Source organism: Olea europaea, unplaced genomic scaffold, assembly GCF_002742605.1.
Source record: "Olea europaea var. sylvestris unplaced genomic scaffold, O_europaea_v1 scaffold1805, whole genome shotgun sequence".
NCBI classification, from domain to species: domain Eukaryota; kingdom Viridiplantae; phylum Streptophyta; class Magnoliopsida; order Lamiales; family Oleaceae; genus Olea; species Olea europaea.
Window position 1 is genome coordinate 128,633 of NW_019235797.1, and position 6,704 is coordinate 135,336.

A 6,704-nucleotide genomic window follows, 5' to 3' on the forward strand; every position below is an offset into this window, starting at 1 on the left:
TCCCTTGCTGGTTTCATTTTTACTTTAAATTTCTTTTTTATTTCTGAAAAAAGATGGCATTAGGCTAATTAATTTACCAAAATAAATATTGTCCTAACACGTTACGATTTTATTAAAAATAAAAGTATTAAAATGTTTTTGAAATTAGATTCCACTAAGAATAAACTTATTACAAAAAAGTAAAAACATATATATAGTACAATTACTCTTTCGAAAACTAAAGCCAAATATAAATAGTAGAAACACTTCTAAAAACTATGGCTTAAAAATGTCATCCTCGTACGTTAGGACCTTCACATCACTGCTTAAATCAGTAATCACGTCTTGTTTCAAAATCTTGATTGATATTGGTTTTTTATTTTCCTTATCTACTCTTCATTAAAAAGCATAAAATGGCAAGAGAAAATAAATATCGATGGAGGAAATAGCGATGTAGAGTAGAGCATGGATTCTCTACACATGTACTGCGTGTAGCCATGTTAGATAGAAATTTTGCGAAAAGTGGTTTTGTTTTAAACGTATGGTTAATTAATAAAGAAAATATATAGATTCATATGTAAAATTATTTATTGAGATAATGAGTAATTAAAAATGAGTTTCAAATAATCTCTATCAAATCGGAGCAGGGTTAAAAACTAATTTGATCATATGTTATACATAAAGTAGAAAAATACATATTACAAATATCAATATTCTAAAAAAATCCGCTTAAGCGTCGCTAAGGCACAAGATTTGTGTGAAACCGAAACGTCACACCTTGACAATAAGCACCTCATAGTGCCTTATTAAAAAATAAATAAATAAATAAATAAATAATGCGTTTTATTTGACTTTAATTTCAAGTTTTTAAATGTCTTTATCTATACAAAATAAAAACGCATTAGAAAATTTCAAGTAGGAACTGTCGAGTTGAAAGTTGCAAATATAATTTAGTTTTTGCATTTCGAAAACTTTAAAATTGCACAATTGACTAATTATATAAATTATTAAGTAAATATAGTATTTTATAATTTTAGATGTTTGATGTGTATTACTTTAATTATTAACTAATTTTTAAAATGATTAAAAATTTAAAACAATTTTAAAAATAAACACTTTTTTTTAAGTCTTAGCTTGCTTAGACTCGTAAAATTTAAAATTTGACATCTAGGCTTTACGATTTTCAAAATATTGACAAATACTATACAAAACATATAAAATATATTACATAATATTAGAGTATATTCAAAAGACTCTCTATTTATAAATAACATCTTATACATAATAGAGAACATCTCTAAATTTAGAAAGTAAATTTTTTAATACGCTCCAGCAAGCTCTCTACTTTAATTCTTTATTTAGTTTTTTCAATGAACATTTAATAATATCAACAACATTATAAAGCAACAACAGAAACTAAAGCCCCCGCGGGTATGGCATAGTGGTAAAGCAAGAAGATTCTATACGAAATGTCGGAGGTTCAAATTTCCGCAGCAGTTGGAAAGCAACATTTATGTTGGAAGGCATTTGTTCTGTGGAGGCAAAGTTATGGTGCCCTTTGTCGCCCCTCCAGAGGTTCTGTCCGCACGTCATAATGAGAGGTCTACAGGGAGGAGAACCACATCTCGAATGTCTTGTCCAAATGTGTGTAAGTTGTAATTGTATTCAAATTTATCTGGATGGCGAATCAGGGGAAAGGCCGCCACTCCTCAAGATTAATCAGGCAAAGTTTGGACACCTGAGTTATCAAAAAAAAAAATAGAAACTAAAACTCTGTTAATAGTAACATTATATCATTGCTACTTAACAGGCAAAGCTAATTAAATTTTATGAGATCCACTTTTATAGTTTATATAAATTTTGTGTTGGCAATAAATCTTGGTTCATGATTTGAAATTCTTTTAGCGAGTGTATTAAGATTTGGGGATTTTCCATTAAAAAGTCAATCATATTAAAAGTAGTCCAAGTTCTTAAATGTTGGTTCTTTATTTCGTATTTATTTAATATGAGATTTAACTTTTAACATGTCTCGCAAGATAATGATGCATTTGAAAACATTAATCTTGAAGTTTGTGTGCTTGTTTGAACCTTTGTTCGGATCTCGCTTTTGAAATTTAATGAACTCTAATACTATATTAAGACTTAAAACTTTATTTTAAAATATTAATCCTATTAAAAAGAGTAGTTCAAACTTTTAAATGTTGATTATTTATTTCACGTTTACCCAATGTGAATTTACCCCTCAATAAAGCGAGATGCTAATAGGACTAATGCCTTGATATTTAAGGATTTGAGAGTGTAAATACTTAAAATATGATATGTTTTTAACTTATTTGGTAGGATGAACTGCGCAAAAGAAAAGAAAAAAAAAGTTAGAACATGCTAGTGTCAATATTAAATTAACAAGAATTTAGCTTCAATATTTTTATGTCAAATATATCAATATTTAATTTTAACCACACGCTCTATGAAATTCATAACTTTTTAACTATACATTTCATCAATTTTTACTTACTTTTAATTCCCATCAAACCAAACAAGGCATTATCATTGGATAGTTTACTGAAAATTTCCTATTGACAACGAGAAGTCATAACACGCGACGCAAGACACGTCGCGGACTTCTTGCTAAATATAGAAATATGGATTGAAATTAACGTTATCCGTACGGAGCGTAGTCACACGCGCTGAATGATGAAGAAAATCAATTCGGTGGTTCCAGACGGATGACTACAAATGCTTAACTTTAAAGTTTAGGAGGGTTTTCCATGTATCTTACGTTTGATTAATGTAATGTGATGTGACCTCTAATTTTTTTATTTTTTTATTTTTTTATTAAGAAAAGTGCCCTCCAAAAGCAAAATAAATAGTTTGATTAGGAAAGCGTAATTGGTCGCATTATAACGCGCACCTCGACAGAGGATAAAGAACAAATATTTGATTAGAAAGAATAGTTGCACTTGCTGGTGATTGTAAGAATTGATTTTTTTACTGTTGGAGAAAGAAATGGATTTTACTTGTAAGTGAGGAAGTAAAAAATGATACTGAAATAATGAAATAACGATAAAAAAAATTGATATTTTTTTGATGAAAAATTGCTACTACACGAAGGCTTAATATCATAAAAATAAGCTTACTTTATTTTCTTGTTGATCTCAAATTATAGGATCCTTTTTTTTTCTTTTTTTTTTGTCGAGAGTATATAAGTTTTTTTAATTTTGCAATATGTCCCTATTTAATGTGTTATGTTATTAACAATTGTGAATTGGTCATATTTAAATCATTCTTTTTAATGTAGAGGTATATTGGAAAAAAAGTAAGGAAACTTATATTTACAATTGCATTAAGTCACTGTTTGATAAAAATTAAAATTAAAATTTCAATCTAAATCAAAGTTAACAATTAATTTTAACTACATATTTCATGGAACCCGTGATTTTTCAACTATATATTTCGTCAATTTTTATTAAAATTTACTAAAAACCTGATTTTAATTCTCATCAAACAGGAGCTAATTATATATTTTTTAAATCCGTGCGAAAAAAACAAACAAACATATATTTTGTGGGACGAAGTGAGTATATAAATCTTGTTTGGTTCAACTATAAATAAATTAAAATTTTAAAAAGTCATAATTTAATTTTAACTATACGTTTTATGGATTCACAACTTTTTAATCATATATTTAATCAAATTTTACTAAAAATCTGGATTTTTTTAGCTGCATAATATTAAAACAATATATGGACTAGGAATTTAGCTATTATTTGGTAAAAATAGATTTTAAAATGGTGATTATTTAGAGTGTGTGGACGGTGATTGAAAATTATGGAAAAAAAATTTAGTTTCACTTGTAAAAAATTTTATTAAAATAATGTGTGATTGAAAATTAATTTAAAGAAAAATATATTATTAAAAATGGGGTCAAAAAATTGCTTAATATATAATATTAAACAAAGTTAATAGACTCACTATATTTTCATTCAAAATCTGTGCGAATGGGAAAATAAAAAGAATTATATTAATACAATTTGGGGGAAAAGGAGGAAATTACAGTGGCATTTACAACCTAAAGTACTTTCTAATATATGAACACCAAATAGTATTATTGACTGTAAATAATTGACATAAAATTATATAATAAAATAGTATTGTTAACAATGCATATTCCACTAGATACACTAAATATTTTATTTATTCAAATAAAATTTTGTAAAGAATGTGAATAATTTGTGCTACGTAGAATGTAAATTCATAAGGTACACTGGTTTAACAACAAATAATTTCTTCATGTGAGTCAAATTATCGTTGACAAGATATAACGTTGCCAAATAAATATGTTTAATGACAACATAGTATCAAAGGTTAAAAAAATTACTAAATCCATAGTGTCGAAAGAATAAATTTAACTCTTCTTTAACATTATGAAGGTCGTAACACGACTATCATTTTTGTCGAATCTTTAAAGTTTGACCAGAAAACTGAATAGCGTTTTCATTCCAATAAGTAACGATGAGTTAACAGTTACGTAAATTACGTACAATGGTGCAACACGCAAAATAGAAGTAGAAATTATAGAATTAAATAATAACAATTCCGAGCGAATTACGGAATCAAGAGAGTAATTGTCCTGCAAAAGAGCTAAGAGGGATATGTTACTATTAGAGAGCCTATAGAGAATGCTGATAGTGAAAATTGATTTCCAAATAATCCCAAATATAGACCTAAAATTTTAAAATTTTTCTTCTTGAAATTTGAATTCAAATTGTGAATTTCGTCTTGAACTAAGAAATAGACCCTTTTCATGACTACGAAACCAACCATGCCAAGAAGTGCGTAGCTCGCAAGTTATTGATAAGCTGCTTCACACATACTCTCCTACAAGCTCGTCTGGCTCACTCGTCAACTCGTGAAAGTCAATGAGCGACTCATACGAATAAATTGCTACTCAGCTTGTACGTGGAGCGGTCGAACCGGTGAGCGAATTCGCTTAACGCCTTATGTTAACATTATGATTGAAGACAATCATTTTTATTTTATTTTTATTTTTTCATTTCTTTCTTCTATTTTTTGAAAATCTTCTATATAATTTTAAACAACTTTTTACCTAGTCAAACTAAGAACATTTTCAAAAGATTCTCTAAATACAAAATGTTCTTTCTTTCAAAAAGCTAATACTTTAAAATAAGTTTCAAGAGACCTTTTATTTTAACTTTAATAGAGAGTGAGTTTGACTCTCTAAATTTAAAAAGTCGAATTCACTCTCTATTTTTAATAAATGGTTGCTTGGCTTATACATGGAACAGCCTAGCTCATGAGCGAATCACTTCTCTTAACACCCTCATGTTAGCATTGGGACTCATGAAGACAATCATTTTAACTTTATCTTTTTGTTTTTTTTTTTCCTCTTTTTCCCCCGCTTTCTTTCTTCTATTTTTCGAAAAATCTATAATCTTCTATATAGTTTTAAACGACTCTTTACCTAGTCATTTTCAATCTTGTAAAGAATTTTTTGAAAATGTTCTAATACTATATGTTAGCTGGGGTTTAAATCCTGCATTCTTTGAAAAAAGGGTTGGAATTAGAATTTAAAAAGAGAGCAGCTCATGAGTCATAGACGAACTGGCTCACACGCAAGCGAGCTAGCTTGTCTAATCGTGTGTCAACTATGCAAGTTTGGTGGTTCGTACGATTAAATTGTTGCTCGACTTGCCTCACTTAACCCCCTTAAATTAAGATTAGGATTGAAGACGATCAAATTTTTATTTTCCATTTCTTTTTTCTATTTTTTTTAAATTTATTTTATTATATTTAATCTAATTAACTTTTTAACAGTCAAACAAACACTTTTTGTTAGCTAGGGATCGGGTGGGACGTGGAATCAGTTAAAATCATAAAATATGAATTATTGAGTAAGTGGGAAGCCTGGAATATGATCTTCACGGTGATGTATGTGTTTGCCAATTGATATTAGGTTTGAATTAATTTCTTAAATTTTTAGGTTACAATGGCTTAGGACCACTTGTAACTTTCACGGAATTTCAATAAGGCCAGATTGAAAAGACAACTTTAGGGCAATGAAAGCAAGAGATGTTTTGGCCCCCCAGGGTACATCCAAGTTGGCGAAACAATCACATTGGGGGGCTCTGGAACCAAGTGTGGGGAGTTCGATTCCTGGTTGGAGCAGCCAAGTGATGTAATAACCAGAGGAAGGGTTGGAGCAGTTTGGTGATGTAATAACCATGGAGGAGGGTCCCTTTGGGGAAAGAGTAAAAGCCATGTGGGAATTTGGGAACAACAAGGCACAACCTGCGATTTACCTCCACTAGTCACTGAGGGGCCGGGGGCTAGAGGTCCAGGATTTAGTCCGCCTAAGTTGGGACACCTGGGTTATCAAAAAAAAAAAAAAAAAAAAAGGGAAGAGATGTTTTCTACATAATAAGAAAAAGTAATTGTTTTTACATAATTTAATATTGCTCAGTTTACTTTATTAAGAGGGTGTTTGAGCCTCAATTTTTATGAAAAAATGCATTTTTAGAATAGTAGATTGATTGGATATGTGTGGTTGAATAATAAGAAAAAAATTTGATTTACGTATAATATTATTTTAATAAAGAATATGTGGTTGAAAAGAAAAAAGAAAAATTATATTTTAGGAAAAATGAGAATCAAATAGATGCTAAACACGTTATGCGTATGAAAGGAAAAATATATAAAAACGGTCA